This window comes from Callithrix jacchus, chromosome 14, assembly GCF_049354715.1.
Source record: "Callithrix jacchus isolate 240 chromosome 14, calJac240_pri, whole genome shotgun sequence".
Lineage (NCBI taxonomy): Eukaryota > Metazoa > Chordata > Mammalia > Primates > Cebidae > Callithrix > Callithrix jacchus.
Window position 1 is genome coordinate 61,604,074 of NC_133515.1, and position 21,672 is coordinate 61,625,745.

The following is a 21,672-nucleotide window of genomic DNA, read 5'->3' on the forward strand; positions in this document are numbered from 1 at the left end:
GTTAGCATCATGGAAATTCAGCAAGTGGAGGTGTCACAGAATACAGCACGTAGGTAATAGACACTATGCAGCTATTAGCCAGACTATGGTCAGCATCAAGGAGGACAGAATGAAGATGATGAGAAACCTTAAGGAGGGTTGCTTATTAGACTGAGATATTAGATTATTTTTTGCTTTCCTGTAGAAAGGAGATGATGTCCAGTTTTTTTGCTATTGAAAAGTGAAATCATTACAGGACTATAAGCAAGTGTTGGTGCTGAGATACGTAAGTACTCACATTGAGATTTTTAAGTTAGTCTAAAGTCTTGATTGATTCTAGAGTCTGAATCAATCAGACTCACGTGGTCTGAAAACCAAGAAACATCTGGAAAATTTATTAAAATAAAGATTCATTGATCTCAATCCAGATCTGCCTTCATGTCCTTGTTTACTCTCTGTGCCTTAGAATCTGTTGTGGTTTAACATCAGCTTATTAAAATAGATTTATAGATTATACTATCCGGTTTTGATTAAAGTAACTTTCCCAAAATATGTTTCTGCAAAGAAGCCCTTGATGAAGATTGGAGAACAATGTCATATAAGTAAACAGAAGGAAAATGGCAGAGATGGTACCTCTATTCCTAGTATAGGAGCCCTTTCAAGTCAAGGAAGGAATAAATGAGATGTTAACATCACCAGGCAGGATATAGTCTATCACACTGCATGATCACAACGTGCTCACCAACTGTAAGGACAAGAAACCATGTGCTATTAATATAGAAAAATCAAATACATATTTACTTTAAAATTTCTCTTTTTCTTTGCTCTTTTTACTTTTCATAATGGAATATTAAGTAGTAAATGTATATAATTTATATGTAAACATAAATAGATAAGTTGTTAGATTAGAGCTATTTAGAAATGAAGCACAAGGAAGGCCTTACAGCAAGGAACTAGGCATGTCATTACCTATCTTGCTATTAAAATATTTACATAAAAAGTTAAATATGGTATCCTATATTTGGATAATTTGTCTCAATAATGCCCAAAATGTGCATATTTGGAAATGTCCCAATATAGTTGTGCTATTTAAATTGCTACTGTAGGCTTGTATGTTTTATGCCATGGCACTAAAGGAGACAAAGAACTATCCTTTTAGTTACTGATCTGACAAGCAAACCATATCTTAATTTGATTTTGAGAACATTTGTACTGACTCTTCTGTCACAACAGCCAGGTGCACAGTCTGCTAAAAACTAAGTGATCTGTACATTTATAATTCTTTACTGAATAATTCTGAATAAAAGTAATTTTGCTATTTGAAACAGAGAATTGGATTGTGATACTTCCAGTATAACTCTTAATAACAATATCTATTTTAAGTGTGCATTGTTAACATAAAAAATATAATGTACTTTTATTAGAATTTTTATTGAATTCACATTATGGACTTTAAACAAATGCCCCAATTAGATAGAGTATTGAATGGAAATATTGCCTGAATTGAAATCAAGAAAAATGTTCAATATGCTTACTAATCCTACAGGGAAACTTGGAATGCTCCTGTCACACTTTTATAAAAATGTTGGTGTTTCCTCATCTATTTGAACCACATTTGTTACTTTCTTATTGAGTACTCTCTTCTGTGGATTTTCTCTTGAGTAAAGTGACATAACCTATAGAGATGATAGAGATATAAAAGATATCCTGGAGAGGTAATGACTATGAAATGAAATGTTTGTTATTCTCTAAACTTGAGATGTAATTTCTTTGCAAACAGCCACAAAGATTTGAATATCTTTGTGTCTTAAGTAATGCCCACTGTGGAATATGTAGATGTACAAGGCATGTTTGACAAAAGTAATTGGAAATTTTACTTCTCATAGAATAAACTAGTGTATTTGAAAGTTTCTTAATATGGCTATAGATAAGTTTACAATTATCTCAACTTTGTTTGGCTCTACACAGTGATAAATCAGTCAGCAACCAGCAGAGCAGCAGAGTGTAACAGGATGATGAGAGATTAGGGAACCATATTATTTGAGGAAGGGTTACTGGAGGGAATGGGACTGTTTATTTTACAGAAATAAGAAATCATGCGGAATTTTTATTTATCTTCAAAATTTAGAACAATTTTCCTGTAGGGGAGTAGTCTTTGTTCTTCCAGTCAGTAGTCAAGGACTGATTGAAATAAATTTCAGGAACACAAGATTTAACACAGTATAAGAAAAAGCTTTCTCACAATTAGCACATAGCTGTGCTTTTCACACAATTCAAGGGGTTACCAGAGGAATATAGGAAAGTTATCCCTGAAAATTTAGTACTTAATCACAGAGAGAATAATCATCTGCTTATGTCTTAAACTATTTGTGCTTCCATAGCAAAATACTGTAAGCCAGATGACTTATAAACAACAGAAAATCTCAGGGTCAAAGTGCAAGCAGATTTAGTGTCTGGCGAGAGCCTGTTTCCTGGTTCATGGATAGTGCCTTTTTGCTGTGTTCTCACAGGGTGGAAGGGAGTAGCAGGTGGCCAGTTCTCTGTGATCTCTTTTACAAAGGTACTCTAGTAAGTCCACACTTAGCATCACCCACAGGTCCTTGGAAACTGCATCTTTAAGGAAAATGACATCTAATGAAACCAATTTTCCATGAGCCAATTAATATAAAAAAGAGTTAAGTTCCTGTGGCATATTCCTGGTCCCAAAACATCCCCCAACTTCAAAATAAAAATCAAAACACTTGTAATATTAAGTATTGAAATAAATGTGAGCTAGACATACATTTAAGAAAGGTTAATGAAAACAAGTGAGTTGATTATCTACCCACTTCTTTTACCTGATGACCTAATGTGCACGTCTTTGGGATGTGGAAGAAAGCCAGAGGACCTGGAGAAAATACCCACAGACAAGGGGAGAATGTGAAAACTCCACAGAAAGTGGAGCCCGGCCCAACTGGGAATGGCTTTTTGTTCTTATTAATGTTATAACAAAATAATGTTGAATGAACAGATATTATTCAAGGATCTGCTGTAATTCCATTCATCAAGGCAAAGCCCTACTAACCTAATCACCTTTCAAAGGCTGTACCTCTTAACATTATCACATTGGTGATGTGGTTTCAATATATTAATTTTGGGAGAACATAAGTGTTTAGACCAAAACAGCTTTGGTTCAGACAGGACTTGTGAACTGTGAAAGAAATTAAATTTAGCAAACTCTAAAGTCTGTTTCAAGCTTACAATCTGTTCTTTTACACATCTTTGCAGGATTTTCATGGCTTTAGGGAAAGCCTTTTGCAAGGGCAGTTTATTCTTCAATTAGAGTTGGTGGGTGCAGTTATAATGTGTTTACTCTTTTGCCATATTCTAATCAAGTTACATTTTCACTTCTGCGTATGCCAGTTGGATGGAACATCCCTGGGTTAGTTAACTTATTTGGGTGCAATGAAGAGGCGTGCTTGGATCCCTCAAGAAATGAGGATTTATTGGGAGAAAGAAGTCTTTTTTATGTAGCAAGTGTTTATGTAAACCTAAAAGTTCCTCCACAATCTCAAGGAGCTAAAATGTTCAGAAATATCAGGAGAAAGTTGTTCTCATAATATCAGTATCTGTTTGACTCCCCATTCCCCGAACTTGAGCTCGTTCTTTGTGGTCATGGCTACTTTCTCTGATTCAGGTTCTCTGTGTGTCCTTTGACTGTGGCTACCACTGCCTTATATTTGTTTCAAATTCAAACTCACCCAGAGAAAGGATCTGAATGTCCAAGTTAGTCACCCTTTACTTCTTCCACCAGAGCTTTTTCAACAGACCACCAAGGAGAACTGGCCAACATATGTATGGTATAGAAAGACTAACTTTGGACTAAAAGACGACGCAGACCAATCAGCCACTATCACAGCAGCTGTGTCCTCTGGTATTAGCACAGCAACTGATTGAGACTCATCTCTTGGAGAGATGCTTCAGAAATGGCAAGCATGCTGAGGCTGAAGTTGCCAAGAATAGTTCGTATCCCATGTTAAAATATTTGCATTGAAGTGTTATCTGTCTGCTAGATGAGAGTGGAAAAGGAGGAAGAGTCAATGAATTTGGGCTATATGTGGAAGTACAATAAACAGGTTTATATAGTGTTCATTTTATACATGAGAAAACAAAGATTCAAAGAAGCTAAATAAAAGTATTACAGAAACATAAAGCAAGAGTTTAAACATAGGTATTCTGATTTGAAGACTGTCAGATCATTGTTTTAAACGAATAATTTTTTAACAGTAAACTTTTCCTAAATATTGTATTATCTTTGATGCCTCCATTGAAAAATATTTTTATTGGAATAAATATATCTTCATTCATTTTTTTTCTATACTTTATTTTAAAAAGGAATATGAATAATTTTATAAACATTGACCAAATTGTATTACCAAAGAAGTAATATCAAGGAAATAATCTCTTAGCTCTCTTAAGTTACTTCAGACTTAAGAAGACTGCAGAATTAGACATGGTGTTCATATTGTTGAATCTAAAATGGTTCTTTTAAATAGCAATCTGCTGATGTCTCCTGCCACTAAAATATTAGGTAATTTTTGCAGCCATGCAGCATTATTTTGACTGGATGTCTCAAAATTCAGCCACAGGTGACCCAGAAATATATCTTGGAAAATCATGTATATACTTTTCTTTAAAACTGGGTTTGTAATATTTTTTATGGATAGCCAAATGACTTTCCTAGCAAGCAATTATTTTACTTCAAGAAAATCATAACAAAATAATATTTAGAACATACATAAATTCTACCACGTAGGAGCAGTGGGAAAATATAGAAAGGAAGTGGAGTTCTTTCACCTTTGGTGGCATGACCTCTATCTCTTGGGGCTTTGTCAAATATCTATCTAAAGCAATGTGGAATTTAAAGGAGAATGACAGGTGGAGATTTGTGCAGTTTTACCCTTTGATTGAATGTTTCCATTGCATTTACATCATATTGAAATAGTCGAGAAATAGGGATGAGAGATTGAACTACTAATATATATTGTTTTAGATTATTCCTTAATTCCATAGTTGTGAAGCAACTACAGCCCAACGAGGTTCACTATTACTGTAAAAAACATCTTTGACCTTACCCTGACTTCAGAATAATTTGCAGATCATTTAAACTTTGCTTCGCATAATTATTTTTTAGAGTTTTATTATTTCTTGCTTATTTCTGAAACAGATCTTCTTGACTTTCTTATTCCATTCATGGCAGGTTTCTCTCAGATTCACAGGCTTGAAATCATGGTGTCGTTTTTCCTTTTTAAGTTTTTATTTTTGGTCATTCATGGTTACATCTGATACATATTAAGTCTCATAGATCCTTCTTTTCCATTTGTTAAATTACATTTGTACTTCATCTGCCTGCTTCTGTTCACTTTCCTAAGTTCTAGCCTAGGTTCATATTCCTGCTTACATGTAATATTCTCACAGCTTTCTAATTCTAAAAAAAGATAAAAACATAATCAGTCCTTCCAAATTAGGGATAACATTTGAGCCACCCTCTAAATCAGGAAAAGAATTTCACTAAATTCAAGACCAATGGAAGGGGAATGGAAACAATTAGTAGGCTCTGGTACAGTTGTACTGAGTGAACCTGTCTTTGTCCAGCAAAATAAGGTCTGTAACTGACAGGAAATTCAGCCATCATCCTTCTATTCCTTGGAAGTTCTTTTTAACACAGCCAAAATAGCCTGTCTCTACAATTTTAATCATTTGGATATCATACTTCTATAAAAAACCAGTGGCAGAAAATTGCTGATCTGTGACTAACCTCTCAAGTTAGGCTATGTCATAACTAACATGGGAAGAACTTTGGAAGGAGGATATTCTGAGGATTTTAGTTTTAATAGACTGGGTCCACTGAGACTGTTAAAAAGCTGTTCATCAGAAATAGGAGAAAGTTCCATACTGATGTAGCAAAGCCACACGAGGTATTGGGAAATTATTCAAGACACATTCTAATACCCATAAACTAACCGTCTTACTATAGAAAATGCTAATGCTAATGCATTTGTATTACTTAGGACAGAGAATCAGGGCATGTACTATAGGCTCTTACAAAACAGAAAATTTTAGATCTTCCCTCTTCTCTATTTTGTACCAAATGGTTACCTGGTTTTAGTATATTTATGAAAGTGTGGCCTTATCACTTACCTGGGGGCTGAGTTATTACCTATGCCTCAGTACACAAAAATTTGCTGTATAGTGCTTCTCTACAAGGGAATTTTATTGCAAGTCACAACCTAGAACACCTGGGCATGATACACTGCTTTTATCTCTACATGAACCTCAGCAGGTGCATGAAGGTCAGGCAAAGCCATTCTTAAACTTTCCTATTCTGCTCCTTAATTTTTGAACAATTCTTATGTATAAGGGAGTAAGCATATTAAATTATATTGTAAGATTGAAAGTAAATGAAATGAATTATAATACAAGATAGAGGGGAAATTTTAAAAATTTGATCACAAGGGAAAGCACAGAGTATTTTAAACACAGCATGAAAGCATACCCTTATGGACATAGTTGTTAGTCTGTTTTCTCAGGTTTCTGAGGACTTCTTTCTTCAAACTTTTTCATAGTTAGTCTTCACCACCTTCTAATCTATTGCTTATAAGGCTTGATGCCGTCTACGATTTCAAATGTGACATCTATGACACAACAACATCTAGCAGGTCATTTTACAAAGTTAGCATTCGGTGTAGCAAAAATTATAGAAAATGGAGGAAGAGTACCTGTGGAATTTCAGGGAGTCTTTGATAGTCCAAGTCCATTAAGATTCACTACTAGTATAAAGTATAGATATGCTATTTGGCACGTAATGAATATTCATCAGCTAGTGAATGTCTGAAACACAGACCTCACTTATGACTGCACATGTGCCTTCTTCTGCACACACAGATATACACACAGCAACATAGCAACATACTTGTGCATGTGTGCCCATGCACACATACTCATACCACACACACATACTCCCTCTCTCACTCTCTAAAGAACAAATCTTAGCTTTAAAAATCACACTATCTGGATAAATATTAAGAAATGGAAATCATTCTCTAAATTTAACAAACTCTGTCTATACCCTTACAAAAGTGATAACACTTTACATTATTATGCCTCTTAGTCATTATCTGCCTTTATACTATATTCAGAGGCCTATGGGTGCTTATGAAATGGGGATCTTTAGCAAACCTATTTTGAATGACAGCATTTTCTGCCTTTGGTAGGTTACACTAGTTACACAGATTAAACAGTTGAAATTTTGAAATAATGCATCTTTCTTCTACTGATCAAAATACATCCTTAGATGTAGGGTGTCCAGATTATCTTCTGTAAGTAAAATAAAGATGACGTGAGAGTTTACTATCCTCATATTCATGTGGTAATGTAGGGCTCAATCACAAGATCTATAGACCTACCTTCTCAAAAATGTGTAAAGAAAGTTAAACCAATAAAATCCATGAAAAACATTGCAGAATGTGTTAATAAGAACATATGATATTTATCTTTCTGTGCCTGGCTTATTTCATTTAATATAATGTCCTCCAATGTCAAAAAGATGATCTCATAGAAGTAGAGGGTAGAATAGTGATTGCTAAAGGCTAAAGAATTTAGGGGAATGAGGAGGATAAGTAGAAGTTGGTTGACAGATACAAAATTATAGCTAGATAGGAAGAATATATTCCAGATAGAATATAGTACTGTGGGGTGACTGTAGTTAGCAATAATTTATTGAGTTTTTAAAAATAGCTATAAGATAGCATTTTGAATGTTCTAAGCACAAAGAAATAATAAATGTTTGAGGTGATAAAGATGCTAACTTACCCTGATTTGATCATTACACATTGTAATCACATGTACCAAAATATCATTTTGTACCCCATAAATATGTACAATTATATGCCAATTAAAAGTTAAAGCAAAGAAAGAAACACAATTATACAACAAGAGAAAATAGCACTAGCTTGAAGAGTAATAAAGGTAACAAAGGCCTTAGAGTACAAGCACTGAACTTTGACAACAATCACAGGAAGCGGAAGACTTGTTTAGAAACTTGTATGGAACTCTGTTCAGAAAGCAGAAGGCATGGAGGTTAAAACAAGGCATAAATAACCATAAGGAAAGAAGATATTCAGATGAAAACGTTTACAATAGAATGAAATGAAAAGTGATGTGCACGATTGAAAAGAAAGTGGAATAATGAATAATACTATTCATTATTCATTATTGTTCTACTTGCTATGCTTTCATGAATAAACTCAAACCAGGTACCCATTTGGTACAAAGTAGAGGAGTGGGAAGAGTTGGAACTTTCTGTTTGGTAAGAGCCTATAATACATGCCCTAATTCTCTGTTCTGAGCAATGCTAATGCATTTGCATTTTCTATGGTAAGATGGTGAGTCATTAGAATGTGGTTTGAATAATTTCCCACTTCCTGGTAGCCCCGTATGGAATCTTCTCCTATTCACTAATAATGAAAAATAAAAGTGATATTCAGAATATCACCTTTGAATGAGCACTGAAGTTAACCGTAATATAAAGTAGCTATCATTCATAACTATTTATCAACACAATTCAGGTGAAATTTCTTCCTATATTTGATAATCATTTAAAACAATGACCAGAGATATTCTGTCTCACCCCCACAAAAGTCTAAACTGTTTACAGAATAGCGTCATAAAAATGAAAAATTGTGCCTATTTTGTCATAAAGTGGATAAATCCAATAATCCTCTTTCATAGAGCAAAATTGTATAAAGGGATATATTGAGCATTTTTATTACCAAAAAATATGAATATCCTTTTATGCATCTTTGTGCCATAGTTTTCTGATCTGTAAAACATGATAATTTAATGTGTTAACATATATAAAACACATAGTATTCTAAGTGCCTGTGCAATGTGAATATTCAGCAATATAAATTATAATGTTAGAACTATTCAAGTGATTTGTAGATTTTCCATTAAGATGTTATCAGTATGCCTTTTAAAATATTCTCCTTCACCAGTGCATGCTTCTTTGCTAATTATATAAATTAAGGTATTTAATACAAGATAACACATTTGACAAATTTGTTTAAAAACATAGGAAATAAAAAATATGGCAATGCAAAATATTACCTGATACTATTGTGTGGGTGGAGATTTGGGATACTTTTTATACTTTTAAATTTCTGCATTTCTGTGAATGTTGTACAATAAGCATACTATATATTTACTTTCAGAAAGTATGTCATATTTGTAATTATCAGTATATGCAAGTCTTAATGCTCTAATAATATAAAAATGAGTGTATAACAAGAAACTACAGAGAAGTCACTAATATAACTATGCAGTGAGTTTGGGTATGTTTCTTCCTACTCTATTTTCAGGTTTTCTCATAATATTATGTCATGTTTTTTAAGTAAAGTATTTAAATATACTATATAGGCCAATATGAAATATCTCTTCCATTCAAACATTCTTACTTTCTCCAGCCTAAAGTTCTCTGTCCCTCTTTTAAACTTTGATAATTACTTCCACTTTTGATGGTTATTCATGTTTTCTATCTTTTCTTATATTTACTTGTGTAACTTTGGTGTTAGAATGTCATTTCAATGGGTTATATGCAATTTCATATTATGGTTAATTCAAAAGGGCATAACTGTGATAGATTCATCATATTTTTCTTATACTAAAAACTTTGTGACATTTATGTTAGCTGAAACTACCATTATTCTTAACCTGATATGAGTATCCGTGACACACAGATTTTTCACAGGGGGAATCTAAAAGGAGTTACTTAGTAGTACGAAATTTCCCCTTTTTCAGAAATAAAATGTTAAGCAGTACAGAGCATCTACTGAATTAACATAAACACTGCATTAGTAATAAGGAGATCTGTGTTTTATTTTTATTTTTACCTCTAAAGAGTTTAGCTCTTTTCTGAAGCACTGGTGATCATTTCTGGGGAAGTAAGGTTTCAGATTGGAACAATAATCTATAAATTTTCCATGCATCAAATTACAGCATATACTCTCTTTGTTTTGTTGCGGGAAGTAGTCTGGAATCTTTCACTCCATGTTGTTGCATGTTTCAGTAGTTTACTACTTTATATTGCTGAGTAGATTTCATTGTATGAGTATACTAAATTTGTTCATCCATTCCACTTATTAATGGATGTTTATGTTGTTTCCAGTTTGGAGTATAACAAATATACCTGCTAAAAACTTTCATGTACATATGCTTTCATTCTTTTGGGTAACCTAAAAGCAACATGGCTGGATCATTAGAAAGGTATATATTTATTAATAACCGATCCAACAGACTTTAAGGTGGCTATAGCATTTTACATTTTTACAAGCAGTGTATAACAGTGATAGATCTTTCATATCCACACAAACCTTCTTTGGTCAATATTTAAATTTAGCCACACTAATAGGTGTGTTGCATATATCATTGTGGTTTTAATGTGTATCTCCTTAATAATTAATATTGTTGAACATCTTTTTATGTGGAATTTTTGCCATTTATCTTTTTTGCTGAAATGTCTATTCAAAGTTTCTGCTCCATTGAAAAATGATTTATTTTCTTCTTATCACATTTTGAAAGTGATTTCAATAATCTGAATATAAATCTGTTGTCAGATATGTGATTTCTAATTTTTTTTCTCCCTTTCTAAGGATTGTCATTTCATTCTTTCAATAGTTTCTTTTAGAGCTTCTTTTATTTAACTTTTATAAAGTCAAATTTATCATATTTTATCTTTTATGTATTGTGTTTTACATGACAAATATTTTTCTAACCCATGGTCAAAATATTTATGCCTATGTTTTCTTGAAATTTCAAACAATAATTGTAGATTTGTCTTTTTTTCCTTTAAGTTATATAAGATTTTACTTCCTAAATTTTAGACTTTGATACCAGATACTTAAACATCTGAGGTAAGTAGAGTAAAGTGTGCCTTTTTTTGAAAAATCAAATCTGCTAATCTCTGCCTTTTAGTTGGAATTTTAAAGGAAAAACATTTAATGTTATTATTTAGAATTAAAACAGACATCTTGCAGCTGGTATTCTATTTGTTTTATTTATTATCAGCTTACATTTTCTTCTTCTTTTACCTTCTTTGAATTAAGTACTTATAAGATTTTGATTATTCCTTTTTATCTCCTCTAATGGCTTATTAGTGTCAATCAATTATTTTGTTTTTTTTTTAATTATTGCTTTTAGGTTTACAGTGTACATACGTAATAATATAGTCTACCTTAAAGTGACATACAAATTCACATGTAGTATAAAAACCTTGCCATAGTTTACTTCCCTTTCTCCCCTCTGGTCATGTATGTTATTATTCATTTTATCTTTGCACATGTTATAAAGTCCACACTACATTGTTATTATTTTGTTTAAGTGATCTGTTGTCCTTTAAAGAGATTTCAATAATAAGGAAAATTTCTAGACGAGATCGGGCGCGTACAGGGTGGTATGGCCGTAGACGATGAGGAAAAGTTCTATCTATTTGCCCACATAGGTACCATTTCTAGTACTCTATTATCAGTGCAGATCCAAAGTTCCATCTGGTATTATTTTTCTTTCATCATAAGGGTTTCTTGTAACTTTTCTTCAAACTTCTGGTGAAAAATTCTTCTACCTTTTGTATTTCTAAAAAAAAAAGTCTTATTTCACCTTCATTTCAAAAAATAGTTTTGTTAGGTATATAATTCTAGGTTGCTGAGTTTTTTTTCTTTACATGCTTTAAGATGTTGCTCTACTGTGTTTTCATTTGCATTGTTTCTGTGGATAAATTTTTGGTAAATGCTAATGTTTAACAAGCTTCTTGGATCTGTTGGCTTATAATTTTCATAAATTTGGAAATTCTATTCTTTCAAACATTTTTTTGTTTCCCATTCCCTTTCCTCTTCATCAAGGACTACAGTTACACATATATTAGACTACTTCAATTTGTCTCAAAGCTCTCTAGTGCTTTTTTTAAAAGTCTTCCTTCTCTGTGTTTTATTTTAGAAAGTTTTTATTGCTATACTTTCAGATACATTATCTATCCTAATGTCTGATCTATTATTTATCTCAACCAGCATATTTTTCACCTAGACATTTTATTTTTCATCTCTGGAAGTTAAATTTGTTCTGTTTTTATGTTATTCATGCCTCTATAAAACATTTCTATACTTTTCTCCAGTTTTTTTTAAAATATAAAGAATACAGTTATAATTGGTTTAATATACTTGTCTACTAATTATATAATATCTATGAGTTCCATATTGGCTTCATTTGATTAACTTTTCTCCTCACTGTTGGTTATATTTTTCTAATCCTTTGAATAATAATTTTCAATATGATACCAAAACATTAAATTTATGTTTTTGGGTGCTGAATAGTTTTGTATTCCTGTGAATATTCTATAGTTTGTTCTGAGATGTACCTAAGTTACTTGAAAACAGTTTTATTATTTCAGAATAAAACAAAATAATAGATAAACAGTAAGTGGAATACCAAATAAATAAGCAAAAACAAGATGGAAGATAAATATGGTCTCTGTTGCTCCAGCAATATCGAAAGTGAAGTTCCATCATAAATTTTTAACACTTTTTTTCAATTATTCTTTTTCAAAAGTTTTATTTATTTTTATATATTATACTCTAAGTTCTGGGATACATGCACAGAATATGCAAGCTTATTACATAGGTATACGTGTACCATGGTGGTTTGCTGCACCCATCAACCCGTCATCTACATTAGGTATTTTTCCTGATGCTATCCCTGCCTTACCACAACCCTCTGACAGGCCCCAGTGTGTGATGTTCCCCTCCCTGTGTCTATGTGTTCTCATTGTTCAACTTCTACTCATGAGTGACAGCATGTGATGTTTGGTTTTCTGCTCCTGTGTTAGTTAGCTGAGAATGATGGTTTCCAGCTTCATCCATGTCCCTGCAAAGGACATGAATGCATCCTTATTTATACTACTGCGTAGTATTCCATGGTATATATGTGCCTCATTTTCTTTATCCAGTCTATCCTTGGTGGACATATGGGTTGTGTTCCAAGTCTTTGCTATTGTGAATAGTGATGCAATAAACATACATGTGCAAGTGTATAGGAGAATGATTTATAATCCTTTGGATATATATTCAGTAATGGAATTGCTGGGTCAAATGCTATTTCTGGTTATAGATCCTTGAGGAATCACCACACAGTCTTCCACAATAGTTGAACTAACTTACACTCCCACCAACAGTGTAAAAGCATTCTGATTTCTCCACATCCTCTCCAGCATCTGTTGTTTCCTGACTTTTTACTGATCATCATTCTAACTGGCATGAGATAGTATCTCATTGTGGTTTTGATTTGTATTTCTCTAATGTCCAATGATGATGAGCTTTTTTCATGTTTGTTGGCCGCATAAATGTCTTAGTTTGATAACTATCTATTCATGCTTTTTACCCACTTTTTGATGTAGTTGCTTGTTTGTTTTGGGCACAAAGAAATGGAAAAACATTCCACGGTCATGGATAGGAAGAATCAATATCATGAAAATGGCCAAACTGTCCAAAGTAATATATTGATTCAATGCTATCCCTATCAAGCTACCATTGACTTTCTTCACAGAATTAGAAAAAACTGCTTTAAGTTTCATATGGAACCAAAAGAGAGCCCATATAGCCAAGACAATTCTAAGCAAAAAGAACAAAGCTGGAGGCATAATGCTACCTGACTTGAAACTATACTATGAGGCTACAGTAACCAAAACAGCATGGTACTGGTACCAGAACAGATATATAGACCAATGGAACAGTAGAGAAGCCTCAGAAATAATGCCACACATCTACAATGATCTGATCTTTCACAAACCTGACCAAAAAAAAAAAAAAAAACCACAATGGGGAAAGGATTCCCTATTTAATAAATGATGTTGGGAACACTGGCTAGCCATATGCAGAAAACTGAAACTGGACCTCTTCCTTACACCTTATACAAAAATCAGCTCAGGATGGATTAAAGACTTAAATATAAGATCTAAAACCATAAAAATCCTAGAAGAAAACCTAGGCAATACCATCCAGGGCATAGGCATGAGCAAATACTTCATGACTAAAACACCAAAAGCAATGGCAACAAAAGCCAAAATTAACAAATGGGATCTAATTAAAATAAAGAGCTTCTGCACAACAAAAGAAACTATCATCAGAGTGAACAGGCAACCTACAGAATGGAAGAAAGTCTTTGCAAAGAGCTAATATCTAGAATCTACAAGGAACTTAAACAAACTTACAAGAAAAAAAACAAACAGCTCCAGGTTTTCTTGGTAATGATTCTTTTATAAATGCTTATACATAATCAAAATACATAAATACTTAAGTGCTTCTAAAAGTCACCTTTAAGTCACTCTCATCAAACTACAAGTTTAAACGAGGAGTAGCAGTTCCTACTTATCTTCTGTATTTTATGTTTTACTTATTTGTTTTATTTTCTTTGTATTGCTTATTCTTTCATTTCATTTTTCTAAACTTTTCACTTTATATTAATTAATTTGTGTTTCTCAGAAAATTTTTAGTTCTAATTCTGCAAGAGTTAGTTAAGTGAGATGTCAAATGTTAAAAAGAAAGAAAGAAATGTAAAGAAACAAAGAGAGAAGAAAAGTAGAAGGAGGCAAGGAAGGAAAGAAGAAAAATAATTTTCTCTGAATCGTTGGGCAATACTACTTTCTCAGTTTCTTGAATCTTGTGTGGTTGCTGAGATGTCGGATAGTAACCTGATTCTATTCTAAGTCACCTACTTAAAATTAATTGTAGAAAGTTTGGTTTCTTTTTTTCCCTCCTTTTGTTTATTTAGTTGTAGAAAGTTTTAAATTATATTTCCATTTAATTTTAGCTGTGTTGTTTTTCTTCACTTAGCAAGCGTAATGCTCCATAGCAGAAAACGCCTACCTCCTTCAGTTCCAGGAAATTTTTTTCTCATTTTTTTTCTCCTTCTAAGCCTCCTACTCTAAACGGATAGTAGAAATTCTAGGTTTAGCCTCAGTTACTTAAAGTATTTCTTTTAGACCTTCTCCTTTGTTCCTTTCATTTCAGATGTCTTCTAGCTCATGAATTTACTTATTTGTTTGCCTGGTATCCAGCCAATCTACTGATATCTTTATTTTAAATTTTCACGTCTTCCTTTTCAAAATTTCTCATTTCTAAAATTATGGCTTGTGTATGTTTTCTTTTTGATGTGAAGTTTCGCTCTTGTTACCCAGGCTGGAGTGCAATGGCACGATCTCAGCTCACCACAACCTCTGCCTCCTAGGTTCAGTCAATTCTCCTGCCTCAGCCTCCTGAGTAGCTGGGATTATAGGCACGCGCCACCATGCCCAGTTAATTTTTTGTATTTTTAGTGCAAATGGGGTTTCACCATGTTGAACAGGATGGTTTCGATCTCTTGACCTCGTGATCCACCTGCCTCGGCCTCCCAAAGTGCTGGGATTACAGGCTTGAGCCACCGCGCCAGGCCTGTGTATATTATTTTTAATGTGATATTCTCTTAATCAGCAGAGCATATAAATTTTACTTATTAATGAAATTTGATGAGTTTGTTTTTTCTGTCCTGATGTCGGCATTTCTTAATATGTTCTGTTTTGACTATGTGCTGATCCTTAATGAATACTTCCTATTAAATGATCTGTTGTGGCCATATGACTTGCTTGAGAACCTTTCAGAAACTTGTACTTTAACCTGATTTGAGAGATAATGAATTTAGTAGATGGGCACTTGGACAGCCATTCTTTTGGGAATGGCTGCTCCAGAGTACTGCCATTCTTACACACACCATGTTTTCCACTTGAGAACAGCTAGCAGCATGATTGTTGCTTAACCCAAGAGAAAGAAGGGAGATTGAAGGCAGGCGGGTAACCTTTGCTGAAGTTTCTATGTTGTTGTTAGGTTTTTGTTTTGTTTTGTTTTGTTTTGCATCAAAGTATGTTGTTACACAATATTGAACTCTTATTTCTAGCATTCACCACTTCTGTGCATGAAGTACTTGAGGTATTACTTTTTTGTTCATTTTAAGATATAATCTCCTTTATATTCATCTCATTTGCTTTGCGCCTTTTAGAAATTCCTCAGAGTTTGAGTTTGCTTCTCTTTTGTGAACGCATTATAATGTACGGGAATATACATATTTTAATAAGTCCTCTATCATTTCAGAGAATTGGGCATGCAAATAGGAGATAGTGCAAATGATTAGTTACTACTTTGAACCAGAAGTATATTTTACTATATTCAGAGTTCCAAACCTCATTTTTATTTTTCCTTGTAAATTCAATGGGAATAGTTTTATAATAATTGTTTTATTCATCAAACCCTGGCATTTAGAGCAACTGGACAATATAGGGGCCCATCAACTATTCTTCAAGTTCAGGTTTTAAGATTCATTTACTGTTAATCTTTACTTTAAAAGAGAAGAATATTAAAATATTACATCATCTACTAGATATTTTGTTCATTATCTGTAAAGCTCCAATTCAGATAATTAAAAGAGAAATTGAATCAGATTGTTTTTAGACATAAGTGTGTTATCGCTCTATGATTCGAAGTTTCCCAATTGCTCTCTAGTTTATAGATTTGCTGCTGATTCAGTTTAGCATGGAATTGTCAAATAGACCATTCACCAGGCAACAAAGTATAAAAACCTACATTTTGATCAGGACAGCAGTCACAAATCACCTAGGAAATTATTTTAGCTCCGGTGGAGAGCTATTTACTTAGCAACTCCTTGTGTCCATTTGCAGTTTATTAATTGTGATAACTCCTAGCAGTTTATTTTTTCCACATTCTAAAACAAAATAAAACGTCTATGTGTAAGCCTGTGTCTAGGCTATTTAGTTCCAAATAACAGTATTTTCTATATTACATTAGAATTGTCAAAAAATATGACTGTATATAAGTTACAAAGTTCTCTTTTTATACTTAACAGATTTTTCAATTAAGGCTGCCAAAATGTTTTTATGTGAATTAATCAGTTACATAAACACTGGATATTTTTAAACTACAGTGTATAAGACATTTTCAGGGAGAAAAGACAAACAGGACAGTTTATTCTCAAGTTGCGACAATGTAGCTCTGGAGAAACAATGCAGATGTGGTTTTTTAAATAACATTATAAGATAAATTTTTAAAAGATAATAATAATAAAGTAATCCAAAGTAGTACATTAAAAGTATCTAAAGGAGCACAGCATTACGTAAATCATAACAGCTAAGAAATAGTGTGATCACTGAATACTCATTTGTCTGGAAATTTCTTAGAGGAGACTAGACCTGTACATCAATGGGCACACTAGTTAGAAGACAGGTAAGTATACTCTCGCTGGGGGTTATCTCTGTGAGGTAAGTTGGTAGTCAAAAACCACCAGTCCTGTTTGATGATGAAGGAGTGGACTAAGCCAGATGGACACCCTAGTCTCTATAGAGACATAATGGGAAACAAGACAGACATGAGAGTTAGGGTCTGACAACAGTATCCAGAATAGATAAGGAATTTAAGTAAATTTACAAGAAAAAAATAAAACAACCTCATTAAAAAGTAAACAAATGACATGAACAGGCACTTTTCAAAAGAAGACATACATGTAGCCAACAAGCATATAAAAATGCTCAAATCACTGATCTTTAGAGAAATGCAAATCAAAGCCTCCATGAGATAATCACCTCATACTAGTCGGAACGGCTATCATTAAAAAGTCAAAAAATAACAGATGCTGATGAGGTTGCAGAGAAAAGAGAATGCCTATACAGAGCTAGTGGGAGTATAAATTAGTTCTGTGAAGCTTGGGGATTGACATCTGAGAGAGCCGCTATCTTCTTTATTGATTGGTCTCCAAGATATTGTTCTGTTGAGTTACGGTAGGTATTAGCCAGTACTATTTGCTTAATTCATAGACTGGATTAAAATCCAATGGAAACTCAAATAGTAGAGAATTAGTGAAGTTTCATGTTGGTGAAAATTGGGTTGTTTTGTTTTTTTCTTGTAAATTTACTTAAATTCCTTATATATTCTGGATACTAGACCTTTGTCAGGTGCATAGTTTGCAAACATTTTTGCCCATTCGATAGGCTGTCTGTTTACTCTGTTGATAGTTATTATCACTGTGCAAAAGCTGTTTAGTTTAACTGGATCCCATTTGTCAGTTTTTGCTTTTGTTGAATTGATTTTGGCATCTTCATCATGAAATCTTTGACACATCCTATGTACAGAATGGTATTTCCTAGATTATCTTCCAGGGTTTTTAAAGTTTCAGGTTTTACATTTAAGTCATTAATTCATCTTGAGTTTATTTTTGTGTATGGTATAAGGAAGAGATCCAGTTTCATTCTTCTTCATATGGCTTGTCAGTTATTCCAGCACGATTTATTGAAGAGGTAGTCCTTTCACCATTGCTTGTTTTTGTTGGCTTTGTCAAAGATCAGATTGTTGTAGGTATGTGGGATTACTTCTTGGCTGTCTATTCTGTTCTATTGGTCTATGTGTCTGTTTTTCTATGAGTATCATACTGTTTTTGTTACTGTAGCCTTGTAGTATAGTTTAAAGTTGAGTAACGTGATGTTGTCAGCTTTGTTGTTTTTACTTAGTATTGCCTTGGTTACTCAGGATCATTTTTGGTTTCATATAAATTTTATTTATTTTTTTCCTATTTCGGGTAGTTTGATAGGAATGGCATTGGATATGTAAATTGCTTTGGGCAGTATGGCCATTTTAACAATATTGATTTTTCTTATCTATGAGCATGGAATATTTTACCATTTATTTGTGTCTTCTCTGATTTCTTTCAGTAGAATTTTATAACTTTCATTGTGGAGATTTTTCCCCTCCCTGGTTAACTGTTTTCCTAGGTATTTCATTCTTTTTTGTGACAATTATGAATGAAACTACATTCCTGATTTGTCTCTCAACTTGGCTGTTTTTGGCATATGGGAATGCTACTGGTTTTTGTACATTGATTTTGTATCTTGAAACTTCGTAAAAGTTGTGTATCAGTTCAAGAAGCTTTTGGGAAGAGTCTATGGGGTTTTCTAGATACAGAATCATGTTGTCTGCAAATGGTGATAGTTGGACTTCTTCTCTTTTTATTTGGATGCCTTTTATTTCTTTCTCTTTCCTGACCACTCTGGCCAGGACTTCCAATATTATGTTGAATAGGAGTGGTGAGAGAGGCATCCTTGTTTTGTGCCAGTTTTCAAAGAGAATTCTTTACCCATTCAGTATGATGCTGGTTGTGGGTTTGTCATAGATAGCTCTTATTGATTTGACATGTTTCTTCAGTGCCTAGTGTATTGAGCATTTTTAACATGAAGGGATATTTAATTTAATCAAAAGCCTTTTCTGCATCTATTGAGATGGTCATGTAGATTTTTAGTTCTGCTTATGTGATGAATCATATTTATTGATTTGTGTATGTTGAACCAACCTTGCATCCCAGGGATAAAGTCTACTTGATTGTGGTGGATTAGATTTTTGATGTGCTGCTGGATTTGGTTTGCCAGTATTTTGCTGAGGATTATTGCATCGATGTTCATCAAGGGTATTGGCCTGACATTTTTTGTTGTTGCATCTCTGTAAGGTTTTGGTAACAGGATAATGCTGGCCTCATAGAATGAGCTGGGGAGGAGTGCTCCCTCCTTAATTTTTTGAATAGTTTCAGTAGGAGTGGTACCTGTTCTTCATTATATATTTGGTATATGTAAAAGAGGTTTTCAATATGCATTTTTAGAATAAAGCAACATTCCCATTCTCTCTCCCTCTTTTTCTTCCTCTTTCTTCCTTTCTCTCACTCCTTTTTTTCTTTCTTTCCTTCTAAAAATATATATATCTGGTATAATTCAGCTGGAAATCCATCTGGTCTTGGGTTGTTTTGGTTGGTAAGCTGAAAAGCTAGCTTTTAAAAAGTTCATTATGCCATAGGTTATCAACTAGCTTACTTCAAGGTGGGACCATTAATACTGGTTGTCAATAAATGTCAAAAGCCACTTGGTCTCCTTTGGAACATCACAAATTGGCCAGAGAAGAGAATCTGTCATCCAGATGCCCATGATAGGACTCTTAAGCCATTCCTTTATCTTTCTAACCCTTCTTCATAGCCAACTCTAAATCAAATTTTATACTTTCAGCTGGACTCCTGCTGTGGCTGGGAATGTTCATATATGTTCTCATGAGATCCTCATGTTGCTTTTCTTTTTTTTTTTTTTTTTCTTTTTTATTGGATTTTAGGTTTTGGGGTACATGAGCAGAGCATGCAAGACAGTTGCGTAGGTACACACATGGCAGTGTGCTTTGCTTTTCTTCTCCCCTTCACCCACATTTGGCTTTTCTTACTGTCAATATCATTTCAATGAAAATGGTACCAATATATGATACACTAGTACCCAGGTCCAAGGTAATCCTACATTGTAATATGACTAAGACTGATTTTTTTTTTATAATTCCTGTGCTACATGAACTGTGATCACCAAGACAAAGCATAGCAGATACCAGTAATAATAATACTTGCTGCTCAGCATACCTATTTATATCTAATTTTATTTGTTAGGGGAATTTTTTAACATATGCAGAAGAGAAAATAGTATAATAAATCCAATATACCCATTAATCATCTTGAATTAGGTTAATAATATATAAACAATCTTGTTTCTGTTTCTGCTTTGCATTTATTCTTGTGGCTTCTTATTTTTAGCATTTTACATTTTTAACCTGTACTACTAGTTGATATTTAGTCAACAATCTTTTTCCTCCTTTTTATTCAGTTAATGAGCAAATTGGCAAATTGCTTATTGTGACCTTATGGTTTGACATATGCATTTTCACTGCTAAAATTAAGACAATTAAATGTTCTCCTACAAGTTACTAGGTAAATATCTTTCTAACTTACATTATCTTATTAACTTAATCAATAATCCACTTATATGATCACTCTGTTTTAATGATCTTCATGTATACTGAATATTCAAAGATGAAAACCAATCTCAAAGCAGTTCACAGTTCATAGGGGAGAGAAATATTTAATGGAGTATTTTCTGGGGAAAAGATAATTAATATTTGGCTGCAAAGCCAAGGTTATGATTTTCATCTCTTGGCTCTGCATAGCCTGGAACATTATCATTTGTGACTTTTCCATTTCTAACAAACGGTTGATATAGTTCACATCTAAGTGTTTTTTTGTGACAATATAATTTATGAACATAATACAAGTCTTCAATTTTTTTCTAATACAACTCCAGTCTTACAATAGTAAGCACAATATAACCAACATAATTAGCATGCAAAAAGCATTTTTAATAGACAAAATGTTGAATGAATAAATGATTTACTAAGTAAGTAATTATGACACAGATTTCTCTTGGTCATTTTGCCAGTCAGGGACCTCTGGCTGGTGATACCCTTGTCCAGGTGTTGCTTGGCCATGCTACCTGTTGCAGGAGGTGCCCCACCCACTTGGCTTGCATGGGCTGAGTGTGGCTTGTGCACTGACTCAGGCTCCATCTGTGCCAGGTGTGCCACAGGTTGGTGTTAGTACTCATGTTCAGTATTTCCCGAGCTCTTGTCCCACATCCAAGAAGAATGAGGCTATGCTGACAGTTGAAGACTGAGAACAGTTGATAAGAACTTTGTTGGGTGATGGAACAGCTCTCAGCAGAGACAA